Source organism: Aplidium turbinatum, chromosome 18, assembly GCF_918807975.1.
Source record: "Aplidium turbinatum chromosome 18, kaAplTurb1.1, whole genome shotgun sequence".
NCBI classification, from domain to species: domain Eukaryota; kingdom Metazoa; phylum Chordata; class Ascidiacea; order Aplousobranchia; family Polyclinidae; genus Aplidium; species Aplidium turbinatum.
Window position 1 is genome coordinate 3,011,844 of NC_137489.1, and position 14,652 is coordinate 3,026,495.

Here is a 14,652-nt window from a genome sequence, read left to right on the forward strand (position 1 = left end):
ATATAATCGATCTGATTCTTGGATCTATCACCGGGGCTTCGCCAAGTCCATTTTCTTCGTGGGTGGTTTTGCGACCATGTGTTAGTGTCAGGGATATCTAAAGAAGGGGATACGAAGGCTTTTATTACGTCTGACAATAGAAGGGCTTTTGTTTATCGTAAATAATCTGTGTTTATCGTAAAATGACAATTGGCACCGATAGTAGTTTAATAAATCTTGTTATAATAACTTGCATTGCGCTATTAGCATCAGGCCTGGATATTCACAGCTATGCTCATGGTTGCTTGTTAATTCAACTAACCCATATACTTGCTTTACATCTAGCCTACTGCAAAGGCTGTTTAAAAAAACAGCGTACTGGTAACTTTTCAACTGTCTTTGTAAACAAGTATTCTTTAAATATGCTCTACGTAACCTTTATTAACTGTCTTCTGTAGCTCATTGTACCAGCTGCACTACAAAACTTTCTACGATTTTAAAAAGAACCACATGTTTAAAGCACTACAAACTACCGCCCTGGTAGTGTCATGAAAATAAGGCAATCGCTGCGAGCCTTCATTTCCCCTTCTCTAGATATCCCTGGTTAGTGTTAGTGATTAGATATTCATTGTCTCTGCACCATTCAATGAGTGGCTCTCCTCTGTCGTTCATTTCACCAAGACCGTGTGGACCCACAATATCTTCATCTCGTTTGTTTCTTACTTTTGCATTAAAATCCCCCATAATAATTTTGATGTCTTGTGATTTTATTTGTCTGATGGGGCGCTCAACGTCTTCATAAAATGTTTCTGTATCATCCCAATCATGACTTGATGTTGGGGCGTATGTTTGAACTATTCCAATGTCAAAAGGTTTAGCTTTTAGTTTAATGACTATTACCCGGTCTGATACAGGTCAAAAGCCTTTGAAAGTAGCAGGTGCGGCAGAGTTGAGTATTATACCAACACCTCTTTGATGTTGATCACCTCCGTAATATAAGATTTTTGCAGCCATCCAATGTGGTTGTACCTGTAGGCTACCAGTCCAACAAATTTCTGCTAAGGCAAGAATATTAATACTCAGTCGTTTCAGTTCCTGCACAACATTAGCAAGTTTCCCTTTTTGATGCAAAGTACGCACATTCCACGTTCCTATGCGTTTTGGCTTAACTTTGCTGCCAATCGCAGTCGCATTATGACGATCGGGTGCCACCTGTCCCACATGGCAATCCCTTCCGAGCGAAGTGTTTACTTTGTAAACTCTATTTACGCTGTTCATCTGACTTTTTATTTGGCTGTGACCATAATTTTCTTTGCGATCAGATAGCACACAGTGGTTTGCAATTGCCTTCTGTGTGAGCAGTGTCCTTACAGAACGAGGGTCTTAGCCATTGTAGCCTACTAGCCTACCTTGTTCGGTATTTTCTGCCTAGCACCGTGAGAAATAAAACTAGTTCTGAAACTATATCAGCTGACTTTACTCTTCATCCGTCACCTGCTTACCATGACTTCTATGTCCCTGATCGGGGGGCAAGGGGTTTCTCATACTTGCCCATGGTACCACCCCAGACTGCGGAAAGGAGGAGTGCCATCCTCCATCCTCCATGGGTATTGGGTAGTCCACAGGACAGTGTAGCCTACCCATGCCGCTACCCTAGATCTAGATTATAAAAGATATCGAAGTTGGATCTGGATAAATCTACATTATAAAAGATATAGAGTTTGGAAAAATATTAATTTGTGGTCTAACATTTTACTAGACACAAAACGCTTTTCAATTGGCGATCATTTCCTTAAGTTCTAAATAGTTCAGAGCATGTAAAGATGAGAAGGTAATAAATAGCAATTAATAGCTATAACTAAAACTTATTTACTACCATCAATATAATCAATTCGAAGTTTTGCTCATTTTCTGCGTTTATGAACACATGTAGGCTAATGTAGTAAACCGGTGAGTCCCATGCTTGATCCAAGTATCGGAGAGAAGATAAGGTTCTCATTATACTAAGCCTTTGGTACTAAGGAGAGTAGGGTGGCCAGTTCCTTTCTCTCGGCTGCCTTTCTTCCAGCAACTACGGCCACCCAATTTATTACACCCTGGGTAGAGGTGAGCGGTGTTTTTCAACAACCAGCTTAAGCTGTGAATCGAACTAGGATTGCACGATTGGAAAGCTAGCGCCTTATCTGCTGCGCCATCCCACCGCAATGTAGTAACAAAGCATAATAAAATACTTCAAGCTTGTTTTTCCTTCAGTTATAGGCCTACTTTATATTTAACCCTCGTGATAATACTTAACTTAAGTTAGGCCTACTCACTCTGTTGAAATATAGCAACCTCACAAGACACTACGGAGTCTACCCTGACAAACTGGAGGAAATTTTTATTGAAAAATACACAACGTTTTTTTTTTAACATTTTTATCCTGACAGCCATATCAGAAATATCTTATTTAAGTCTTTTGAAACATTCTCTTTTGAGACCTGCATGCTAGCCATTTCAATTATAACACAACCTACATACACTTTGAAATCTATGTGGAGAGGGTCCTGCTAAAAAATGTCGGCCTTTCCGAGTTGATCATTAACATAAATTTATTTGCTGGTTTAGGTTTGCTACTCTTCACGTTTAATTACTTAATAGCCTATTGGATGTCACTTTTTGTTTATGCCATTTAAAGTTCAAATATTATTTACTACTGTACTAAAGCACATTAAATACGTTTCCAAACTGCCGTAAAGGTTTTTATAGTCGTGGTTTAATAGTAAAATACGAAAGGTTATCATTTCAATTCGTGCGCATGACTACGCGCATGCGCAAAAGCGTGATGTTAATGCAAACGGTTTGTATGAAGCAGATTGCACGAGTCTCCGTAAATTGGCCAAAATTTATCTTCAAAGGCTACTTTTCAAAAAATTAAGTTACTTTTAGCTTGTTTTGTTATGATAACTGATAAAACGCCTGCCTTCTGTCTGCAAAAACTTACTCTATACTTTTGATTTAAGCCCTTGTTATGATAACTGATAAAACGCCTGCCTTCTGTCTGCAAAAACTTACTCTATACTTTTGATTTAATTATATTTAATTAGATTAGATTATAATTTAGATTAGATTAAGATTTAATTAGATTATAAGCCCTTATTCTAAGATTCATTTTACGAAAAACGAAACCTTTAAAGGGGTACTAAAGGAAAAACCTGACTTGGCGATTTTCCACGTTCTTTGTGTTTAACATGCTAGCTTTCAAAATGAGATTGAGCCTGAGCAACGAAGCGTGCGACTGTGCAGTCTCATAAAGGCTAGCAATCAACCGATCACGCAATAATTGTTACCACGGGCGATTTGACTGTAGGCTATGTATGTATTTACAGCAAAACAGCACATTTTAACATCAAAACAGCAGACAGTTTGCTCAAAACATCAGATTGGTAACGTGGCTTTTGTTATTGCTGGCCTTTATGACGTATTCTCGAGCAGTGTTTGCACGTTTTGGTACCAGCTCAGTGGCCGAGTGGTTTCGCCTTCGGCTCTGGTGCTGGTAGATCTGAGATCGATTCCAGGTCGGGTCAAACCGAAGACTTTAAAAACGGTACCGATTGTGTTCTATCCTGCATAGCGCAGTGAGAATGAGTCGGGTAATAATGTGATAACATCGTAAACCTGATATAAATTAAACATGAGCCCTGTCGCTAAAAGACCTCAGCTGTTGTAGAGCGACAATAAATAAAACCATAACATTATTATTATTGCACGTTTTGGTCATTTTGAAAAAAATGAAAATAAATGAAACTCTGGACTTTGGGCCTTGCCAGCGCCATTGAAAACAAATTTTTTTCGGTAATTATTTTTGAAATGTATTCTTGAATGTTCAGTTTACTCATTTTAATGCTTAATTCCGGTTTGAAATTTTCCTTTAGTATGCCTTTAAAGCTGAAACGAATGACTTAAGCGCGAAAGCTGAAATCAGTTCTCTTTTTCATTGACTGATTTTCTAGTTTGGAAAGTGGCTATTTCAAAAACATATAGTTTTTGTATTTTAACCAAAACTTTGTCCTACTGTAGTCGCAATTTATAAAATGAAAGATCATTGCGCGAAAAACCAAGTTTTGAATACTTCAATTCTTCCAACGCTCATTGTACTGTATTGGAATATGTATAAGAGTAGATGTTCAGTCAGCTTTTAAAGTTTAAACTGACAACTTCAAAAGTGGTTCTTTGTACATGTGCATTTTGTGTATTACTTCGTTGTTTTGAATATGGACAGCTTTGTCTGATGCAAATAAATAATAATAAACCAGTAGTGCTGACAGGAGGGGGGGTCCAGGGGGTACTTTTGGACTCGGACCGGGACGAGTTTGAGGGCCGCAACTTTTCCAAGGTGCCCGAGAACCGGAAGAAACCACTTCGAATCCGTTAGATATAGCCTAGCGCGTTTTTCTAAGAATGGTCTTCATTTGGGGCCCAAGGATCTAATTGGTATTTTGTCCCTACTGGGCCCAAACAATTTTCCCAACGGCCTGATAATAACTAATTAGCTTATTTTGTTTGGAATGTATATAACTATAAAATAAAAATAATGAACTACTGAAAGTTTTAAAACTTACTACATTTCCGGTACTGTAATTGTAAAACGGTACAAAAGCGAAGTTTCACAATAAAAGGTACGACGATCTCTACGGTATCAAGAAGAGGAGCAGAAGCATAGGAGAGTGTTTACCGCACATTTCAGAAAGATATTTGTAGAAATACAAACAAACCAAATCAAAAAATAAAGAATCCAACCAGCAAATGATAAACTCATGTCTGGTAAACGTCACAAAAACTACATTGTCTTCATCATCAGTGTTAAGAATGTAAATAAACAAATATTATTTATATTCTTTGTTCTGCTTTACAATCTTGACCTAAGCACAAAGTCTTTGAACATTAGGCTGCTTAAATTTATTGCTTTGTTCAGTATTTCAGTCATGTTAAGCGCGTATTCAGCTTTCAAATAGAATCCAGGTTGCCTTGATCTAGCAGATTTGAATGATCTTCTTCGAGAACTTACGGGGACAGTTGAAGCTTTATGGAAGTCAGGAACTTTAAAATACTTTGCTTGATTTTCCACACTTCAGTACTGCGCGGCAGATATGACAAATATCTGAAAATTTTAAATGAAATTTAAAAAAAAGTAGTTTTTAAAAGAGAAATTGGTAATTCTGTTTGTCGCACAACAACTATACAAAACTTTATTTTTACAAAAAGAGCTGCTGTAAAGTTATTGGTTGTTACAATGTAGGCCTGTAACAACAGATCGCTGTAAAGTTATTGGTTGCTACAATGTAGGCCTGTAACAACAGATCGCCAAACATGACAATTAGATGGGTGCCAATCCCATTAGAAAATGAAGATATCGCTATGCATCTCGAGGCAAATTTTGGAAAGCCCATTTCCATCAAATGTGTGAAAGATTTAAATGGACTGCTGACAGGTTTGAGAATAGTCAAAATGCAGCAAAAAGACTTAGAGAAAAAACCGATCCCAAGTTACATATATGTTGATGGAGAGGAACTGTACGTGAATTACCCTGGGCAGGAGCTAACCTGCAAAATATGTGGAGATACAGGTCACAAGCTAATAACTTGTCCAAAAAAGAAAATCAACGGAAAATTTCCATCCTTACCGTTAAAAGAAAAATCCGATATCGTGAAAAGCCCTGAAGAAGTAACAATCCCAACGTCTCATACAACGAAGGCAACAAAACGACCCCTGGAAAGCCCAGACAACAAAAAACCGAACTCCAAATTGACAAACCGACGCCAAGAAACGACTATGACGTGCACGCACTGTCAGGTAGAAGGGAAGATGATGGACAACTCTTCGACCTACCACTGCCCCAGCTGCTCAAATAACTTCAAGGTGATGAAAGCATGCTGTTACCCTACAACTCCATTTTTAGTTCCAGAGACCCAAAAAGGTAACACTTTTGATTGTGGTATGTGCAAGAAGCAAGGCATTGTTTGCTTTTGTAACACTCTAAACACCTTGCCAGAAAAATCGAAAAGTAAGGTTTGCCAAAATATAAAATGCGATAGAATTATTTTGTACTGTAAATGTGAACAATTTCATGTGTATGAATGTGATAAGGAACCTTTTCTGTGTCAATGCGGTTTTCAGTGTTTTCAAAAACAAGATTGATATTAACGATTTATTTACTGTACTTTTATTACAATTTAAATGGCTATGTCAAACTTAAATATTGTCACTTATAATGTAAATGGCCTTGGGGATACGATGAAGCGAAAAATTGTTTTTAATTATTTGAAAAATAAGGCTTGTGACGTTGCTCTCCTTCAAGAAACCCACAGCACGCCGGACGTTGAAAAGCGTTGGCAAATGGAATGGGGGGGTCAAGTGTTGTTCAGTCACGGTACTTCAGCCAGTAGAGGTGTCGCAATTCTACTTTCGAAACGCTTTTCAGACAAATTGGATAGCATTACGGACAAAACTATAGATACAAATGGAAGATACGTTATCTGCAATATCAAATTTGGAGAGTGCAAGCTCACATTATTCAACATTTATGGCCCAAACCTTGACCAACCGCAATTTTACGACAACCTGTTTTCAATTCTTGAAAGCATTGATCACGAAAATTTAATCGTAGGTGGAGATTTCAATCTCGTTTTAAACGAAAATTTGGATAAGCAAGGAGGTGCCCGAAAACATAATAACTTCCGTTCCAGTCAAACACTCCTTCACCACATGGAGCATTTACAACTGCTTGACATATTTCGACTTAAGCACCCAAACAAAAAGCTTTTTACACGAATACAAGCAAATCCCTTCACTGCCTCTAGATTAGACTTTTTCCTGGTATCAAAGAATTTAACCCAACAATGCGAAAGCTGTTCTATTCAACCAAGCGTAAAATCTGACCACAGCGTAGTCAATTTATTATTGAACGTATCTCCAAACCAGCGCGGTAGAGGATATTGGAAATTTAATGGCTCTCTGCTGAGCGATCGCTTGTTTACAACTGAAACAAAAGAGTTCATTCGGGAGTTCATTAGTTACAATGACACACCAGATGTTAATCCCAACACACTGTGGGACGCCTTAAAATGCGTTCTGCGTGGCCATATCATCAAATACAGTGCTAGTAAATCAAAACAATTAAAGGCAAAGCAAACCGACATTGAAAAACGACTTGAAGACATCAAGCAACGAATCTCTGACGCAAGCCCCGACGATGAGTTGTTGAATTCATTGAAGGCTCTGCAGCTTGAGCTTGATAAATTTGCGGAAGCTCGCACCCGCGCAGCGATTGTTCGAAGTCGAGCCAGGTGGGCCGAGGAAGGAGAAAAAAACACTGCGTATTTTCTAAATTTGGAAAGACGACAAGGCGTCAAAAAAACGATAACGTGTCTAAAATCGAATGATTCACACGTGACTAACCCAAAAGAAATTCTTAAAACTCTAAGTTGTTTTTATGAAAATTTATATAAAACACAAAGTACATTTTCTATGACACAAACAAGCAAAAAGTTTCTCTCTTCGTTGTCCATACCAACTGTAAACAGAGACAACTTGCTGGTTAATGAAATCACAGAAGATGAATGCTTTTGTGCTATTAAAAAAATGGCAAAGAATAAATCTCCTGGTTTAGACGGTTTTTCTATCGAGTTCTACAAGGTGTTTTGGCCTGAAATAAAGCAAGTGTTTATGAAATCTGTCTGTTTCACAAAACAGCATTCTCAATTAACGCCTACCCAGTCCGAAGGAGTAATAACACTTTTGCTCAAACCAAACAAAGACCCACTATTGCCAGATAGTTACAGACCTATTACCCTCTTGAATGCTGATTACAAAATTCTTAGCAAAGTAATCAATAACAGAGTAAAACGGCATCTAAATGCGCTGGTCGCTCGTGACCAATCAGGCTTCATTCCTGGTCGATATATTGGAGACAATATTCGTTTATTGTTTAACCCGTTAAGTGCGTAATTAAATTTCCGAAACTCTCCTTACTGTGCGTATTTAATTTGATCACTCGCAGTATTTTTCGTCGCAGTATTGCTTGCTAGGATATTGGGGAACCCCCATGACGCAGCACAATACGCTTTTGTTCGATTTCCTTTTGTGTCTATTGCTTTACTTTTTCATCGACTATTGCAGAAAAGTCTCCGGCTGGACTATTGTTTTCTGGTGTAATCGCATTACTCTCAAGTGATTATACCCTTCACCATTGTGAAATTATTCAACTAGTTGTTTATTATGAAGAAAAAAATACATCAATTCACAGAACAGAATAATTTCTAAGCATTTATACCAGGGGCGTGCAACTGTTTATCGCAATGGGCCACAACGTACAATTATAATGATGCTGAGGGCCAGTCTATCGAATAACACATGAATTTATATGAACAATTTATTTAATGGAAAAGTACACACAATCAAGTTACACATTGAGTTTCAGATATCTTGAAGCTCAGTTTTGTAACAAGCTCAATGTCTTTCTTGTAACCGTGAAATACCTCTTGCTGTTTGCTCAAAGACTTTTTCAACTGCTGCATTTTGTCAACCGTAATTGACCCACAATGCTATCATAATTAGCTGAGTGTTTTGCACAGTAGTGTCGCTTGATATTGTACTCTTTCATTACTGCTATAGTGTTTTGACAAATCAGGCAAACAACATCTTGATTGTGTTGAACAACAAAGTAATTTATACACCACTCATTGTTGAACTTCCGCCTTTCATAATCAACCTTCCTTTTCTTACTTGTAGACATTTTTACTATGCTAAGCTTTTTGTAGAATAAATATTAATATATTCACCACACTGCACCCATAAAGTACGTAAAATTTATGTTACTGAATCATTGCCAGAAGAACAAGGCGGTTTTCTGCAACGCTTACTAATGACGCAACAATAATGCTAATGATGACGTTACAAATAACAACATTCTCCGATCTAACAGTGAAAAGTATTTAAAAATAATGGGCTACTTGATGAAGAATGTGTGGGCCACGTAAATGGGTACCGCGGGCCGTGCTCTGGCCCGCGGGCCGTATGTTGCACGCCTCTGATTTATAGGTTACTAAACAAAGTACACGCAAGTTTAGTTTGGAAATATTCAAACTGTAGCCTACCATTTTCTGACGCTTGTTCTAACATTAGCAGCAACACAAAACCCTAATTGTTTTGTTGACTATATGTTACAAAATATGTTTTCGAACACAACAAAATATTTCTGAAAGTGCTTGCAACATTACATCAAAATGACTTCACACTGTCTAAACGCGTATGATGTGGTTCGAATTTTATGCACTGGAAGGAAGCCATTTCAGAAAAAAAACAAAAAACGTTTAGGACGAAATCTTCTTATTCTTGCAATTGTGGTTATATTATAAGTTTAGGTGAGTGCAGAAACTACCTAATATTGTAATAGAGTGATTTAGGGATTAATGATTTCCATCAGGCTGCAATCGTTATTGTAGTGTAAATAATGCCTCTATGTTTCTTCACACGTCATAATTGCGCCTTCCAGACAAAGCGAATAGAGGAAAGCGAAATTAAAAGTGCCATGAATAGCTGCGATCACGAAAACGACAATTGTCGTCTTACGCACAGCAAGAGCGACTGTCTCGGACGACAATTGTCGTTATACGCACTTAACAGGTTAACATAATGGATTACGCTGAACACAAACGCATACCCGGAACAATACTCTCAATAGATTTTTATAAGGCATTTGATACCTTAGAATGGGATTTCATATTCGAATGCTTGAAAGCGTTTGGATTTGAAAACGAAGTTATAGAGTGGGTCAAAATCTTTTATAAAAATCCTACATGCGTAATTACCAACAATGGTTTTTTCTCAGAAAAGTTTGATGTTCAGCGAGGCGTGAGACAAGGCGATCCTTTATCGCCGACAATTTTTGCCCTATGCATAGAGATGCTTGCAATAGCGGTGCGATCCAACGACGATATAAAGGGGATTAAAGTGCTAGACAATGAGATAAAAATCTCTTTACTGGCTGATGACACTTTATTGTACACTGATGGCAACGAAGAAACGATAAGTAATACGTTAACATTGTTTGACAAGTTCGGCTCACTTTCCGGGTGTAAAATAAACCAAACAAAATCTACAGGTTTTCACATTGGTACAAACTTTGGAAATAGCAAGCCTTTAGCTTGCCCGAACCTAATTTGGGCAGAAAACAATTTTACTTACCTTGGCATTATTGTCCCAGTCAGACAGGCATCACCGACAACTATTGGCACTCTAAATTTTGACCCTTGTCTACAGAAAATTTCAACTTTGATAAACATATGGTCTTCACGAGGCTTAACATTATTGGGGAAAAAAACAATCATTAAAAGTTTGTTGACGTCCACGTTGATGTATAAACTTAACGCTCTTCCTGTTTTGATGCCTAAAAAACTTTTGTCTAACATCAACAGAAAACTTTTCCAATTTCTGTGGGGTTCGTCTTGGGAACGAGTAAGTCGCATGACTCTTTGCTGTGATATACATGAAGGAGGCATAGGAATGCCAGACATACAGTCTTACATCTATGCGTTCCAATCTCGATGGATAAGCAAACTGCTCGATGAAGATTATTCTGCTCCTTGGAAAGTTGTTGAACAAGCTTTGGTATCCCCAACCATGCTCATGTGTCTAGCAACCAGCACCTTTACTTCAATAAACAAAAAAATCAAAAATATTATACCTTTCCAGTCAACCTCTGCTTGCATGAAGTCTCTGCAAATATTATACTGTCACCACAACGCATCACACGCCGAGACTTTGCATCAGCCCCTATGGTTAAATAAGTCAATAAAACTCAATGGAAAACCTCTGTATAATAAAGAATTAGCTGAGGCGCAAATTCTCTTTTTTGGCCAATTGCTAGACCATAACGGACAGTACCAGTCTTATGATGACATATGCTCAGCTTACAACTTGACACCCACCAACGAAACATTTATTAAATTTATCGAACTCATCTCATCATTACCTCCTTCCTGGGATGGAGACAACGGCAATTTAAATCACCCAAACTACACCACCAACATTACCACACTCACATCCAACCTAAACACAATATGCGAATCAACAAAAACTGCATATCACTTTTACCTTGACAAAATCAAATTAATTCCTACAAAGCAACAAAACAGATGGCAGCACATTGCTGGAATGAATTGGAACCTGACGCGGTGGGAAAACATTTACAAATCTGTACACTACAGCACGCTAGAGAGCAAACTACGAGCATTCCAAATAAAGTTGAACCTCAGAGCAATTGTGACCAATGACGCGTTGTTTGCGTTTGGTCTGAAGGAGAGCAACCTCTGTACATTTTGCAAAATTGCTACGGAGAATACCTTTCATTTGTTTTGCGAATGTCATGTTGTAAAGAATTATTGGGAAGATGTTTTTTCTTGGATATCAGCAAAACTGAGATATCCTGTTATAGCTAATGACCAGTTGATTCTGTTTGGAACTGTGAATTCTAATTTGTTGAATTGTTTACTTTTATGCGCAAGATATGTTGTTTATCGATGCAAATATGCCGAAGCTAACCCGACGATTTCCCAGTTTATTCAAACGGTGAAAGAAACTCGGCAATCAGAGCGAGTGATCGCCGTAAAGTCTAAGAATTTGAAAAAACACCAATTGAAATGGAACCACATGACATAGATAGTTTGTGAACTAGAACTTGCATGCATCTTGCTGATGTGCTGATGAGTTGTTATCTGTGTTGTTATTGTTGTGTAATAAAAAAAAAAAAAAAAAAAAAAAAAAAAAAAAACTTTCATCACCAACCGTCTGCAGAGTGGCTGCATTGCTGAGTGGTAAGAGCCTTGAGGCAAAGCTTGAAACGACGCCGCTTCGACAACGCTCAAGAGCTTTAGCAGCATCTTTTGCTTTTGCAAGACACTTTGACTTATGCCTGAAGATAGTCAAGAAAATTGGCTTGAGGTTAAAAAGCGTAAGTTTACCAATTAACCTATAGCAAAGTTAATTTATCAAGCACATTATGAGTTACCGATGCTTACGTTTTCGCCTCTTTTCGGCACACTTTCCGACGTATTTTCTAGAGATGACATTTGTGCGACAGAAATTGAAGCATTTTACCTGTGAAAAAAATGATTTTGTTTGAAACGTCATACAAAGATTTCAAAGTTTTCTAATTTTGCAAAAGTGAAAAGAGAATAGTTTTGGTGTAGCCTTCCCGCTACCACTATTGGTGGGCAGTGGTTCGATTTTACATTCCGACATATCAAAAAGACTTCAAAATATTTCAGATTTTGTTTGTTCATAAAGAAGCGAGTATACTTGGAAGTACTATTAAAGACAATGGATGCATATAAAAAGCGTATTGCCGCTAAACAGTTTCAACTTGAAAAAAAATCGAAATGTCTGCAATAATTTTACGATAAAATGCATTGTGTTAAAACAAAAACGATTTTGAACATGCGTAATAAATTGTTTGGTTGTGGAAAATTTTATCCTCAAACTAAGAAAGCTTGTTTGAAAGTTTTATCCTGGCAGTTTCGCTACCCTTGCAGAGATTTTGAACCACTGATGCAGACCCGGTAGTTGTAGTTTCGTTTGGGCGTTTTCACATTTGAAGCTTGTTATCTTTTACCCAGTTTTTAAATATATTTTCTCATTGGTGAACTGGGTTGAAACCACCGGATGGTGCAATCCATGGACACTCTAAAATCAAATGTTGTGTGCCTGCTTTTATCACAATTTGAACAGATTGGTGTGTTTTGATAGCCCCATCGATAAAGAGTGATAGCAAGTCGGGCATGACGGGCATGACGGGATAAAATTTTATTTTAGCTGTTTGATTCCTTTCTGTTGCATGTCGAGGAACCTAGGAGGGGTAACGGTCACCGAGATTGCTACTACAGAGACCTAGCGAAAATATCATTCATTGATTATATTGTAAGGGCACAAACGATCAAAATCAACAATTGTTGAGGTATAATTCCTTACACTTTTAACTTTCTTCTTGTTGTGTGACGTCATAAAGTTTCTGTTGTTTCTAGAATTCACCAGTTTTCCTTTTCTTCTTGTGTTATGATGACGTAGGCTTCGAGAATCTGATGATAAATATTGTTTGAATTACAATGATGTAATAAAGTAGCTGCACAGAGCTTCCGTGAAGAGCTAACTTTATTGAATCACGAATAAATCTTTAACAAAAAAATATTGCAGTATCACATGATTTTCATAAAATCAAAGATAAAATAAATTAACAATTAGCCTCTTCAAAGGCTCCAACGTTGTAAACGTTAGTGTTAAAAAAAATCCCAGACAGCAATTCAGACGTTGTTTGCATTTATTCAACGTCTGCAAACGTTGAATAAATGTAAAAAACGACTGATTTTCTGTCTGGGTAATTGGTGTTGTGTTGATGTATAATTTCAAAGGCCTATAACTTATAGGGTTTTTACATCTGTATCACATATTTGATGTTCGGACTTTATTATCCTAAATCAGTGGTTCTTAACCTTTTTTCCCTTATTACCCATTTCTGTCCAGATCAAAGTCTCATTACCCAAAATCTAATTTTATCTATCTTGGTATTTTGCCATATTAAAAATATAGAAGAGCGTTATTCAACAAAAACAGCATTTAATACAAAGAATGACATCAATAGTGTCAGTGAGACATTTGCTCTTGTTTTTTGTGTACAATCGATGCAATATTGGGTGTGATTTTGGATACTGCACAACGCAAATCTGACTCCAGATCTAAAAGCTTGTTTCCGGATTTTTATTTCAAAGCAACAACACTTGAAAATGCTGATTCACAGAGATAAGTGGAAGGGAACATAGTCAACAATGTTAGTGGTTTTTTGCGCAACTTTTAGATATACTTTCCCCATCATTCCCCAGGATTTTCCCAAGCTTTTATCTTCAGAAGAAGCCTTGACAGATGACTCATAAATCATGTCTAAAAACCCTTCTTGGATATCTTCATCTTCTTCACTGGGAAAATTTTCATATTAAAATAAAATATCACTGGTTGTTTTGAACGGACTCAAAACATCAAAAAAAGTGTAAGTAATAAAACAACTTTACCACTTACAGCTGTGACATTGTTTGTTACATCTATAATTCTAAATATTTTGGTTCAGCTGATTACCCACCTGCTATCCTGAAATTACCCACATGTGGGTAATTACCCATAGGTTAAGAACCACTGTCCTAAATCAATCTTACTGCATTATAAAGGAAGGAAAACAATCGATATTGTTAAAGTCTTCGTTATGGCTCGATCTGGAATCGATCCAAGGGTTTATAACACCCTTGAAACTGGACCACTCCACAACTGAACTGGACTGGTGTTTTTAAGAGATCTCGGCGTAATTAGTTTATTTCTTAAAATCAAAAACAACGCTGGTTAGCCTCAAGCAATGATGTACATTGAACTCTGTGTGGTTTTCTTTGGATTCTTTATGGTTGTTGCGTTGTTGCAAATTAAACGTATTTTGTCATTAAAAAAACGTACCAGCTCAGTGGCCGAGTGATTTCGCCCTCGGCTCTGGTGCTGGTAGATCTGAGATCGATTCCAGGTCGGGTCAAACCGAAGACTTTAAAAACGGTACCGATTGTGTTCTATCCTGCATAGCGCAGTGAGAATGAGTCGGGTAATAAT

The 14,652-nt window shown here is 37.4% G+C and overlaps 1 long non-coding RNA gene across 1 annotated transcript; it reads right to left on the minus strand.

Annotated features, from left to right (window-relative positions):
* Positions 1-4,675: 4,675 nt before the first annotated feature.
* Positions 4,676-13,082, minus strand: LOC145787992 (uncharacterized). The gene is made up of 3 exons (XR_014291466.1): positions 12,985-13,082; positions 12,026-12,114; positions 4,676-5,119 (listed from the first exon to the last, which is right to left on the minus strand). It is a non-coding gene; the product is annotated as an uncharacterized LOC145787992 (long non-coding RNA).
* Between the last annotated feature and the right edge of the window lie 1,570 nt (positions 13,083-14,652).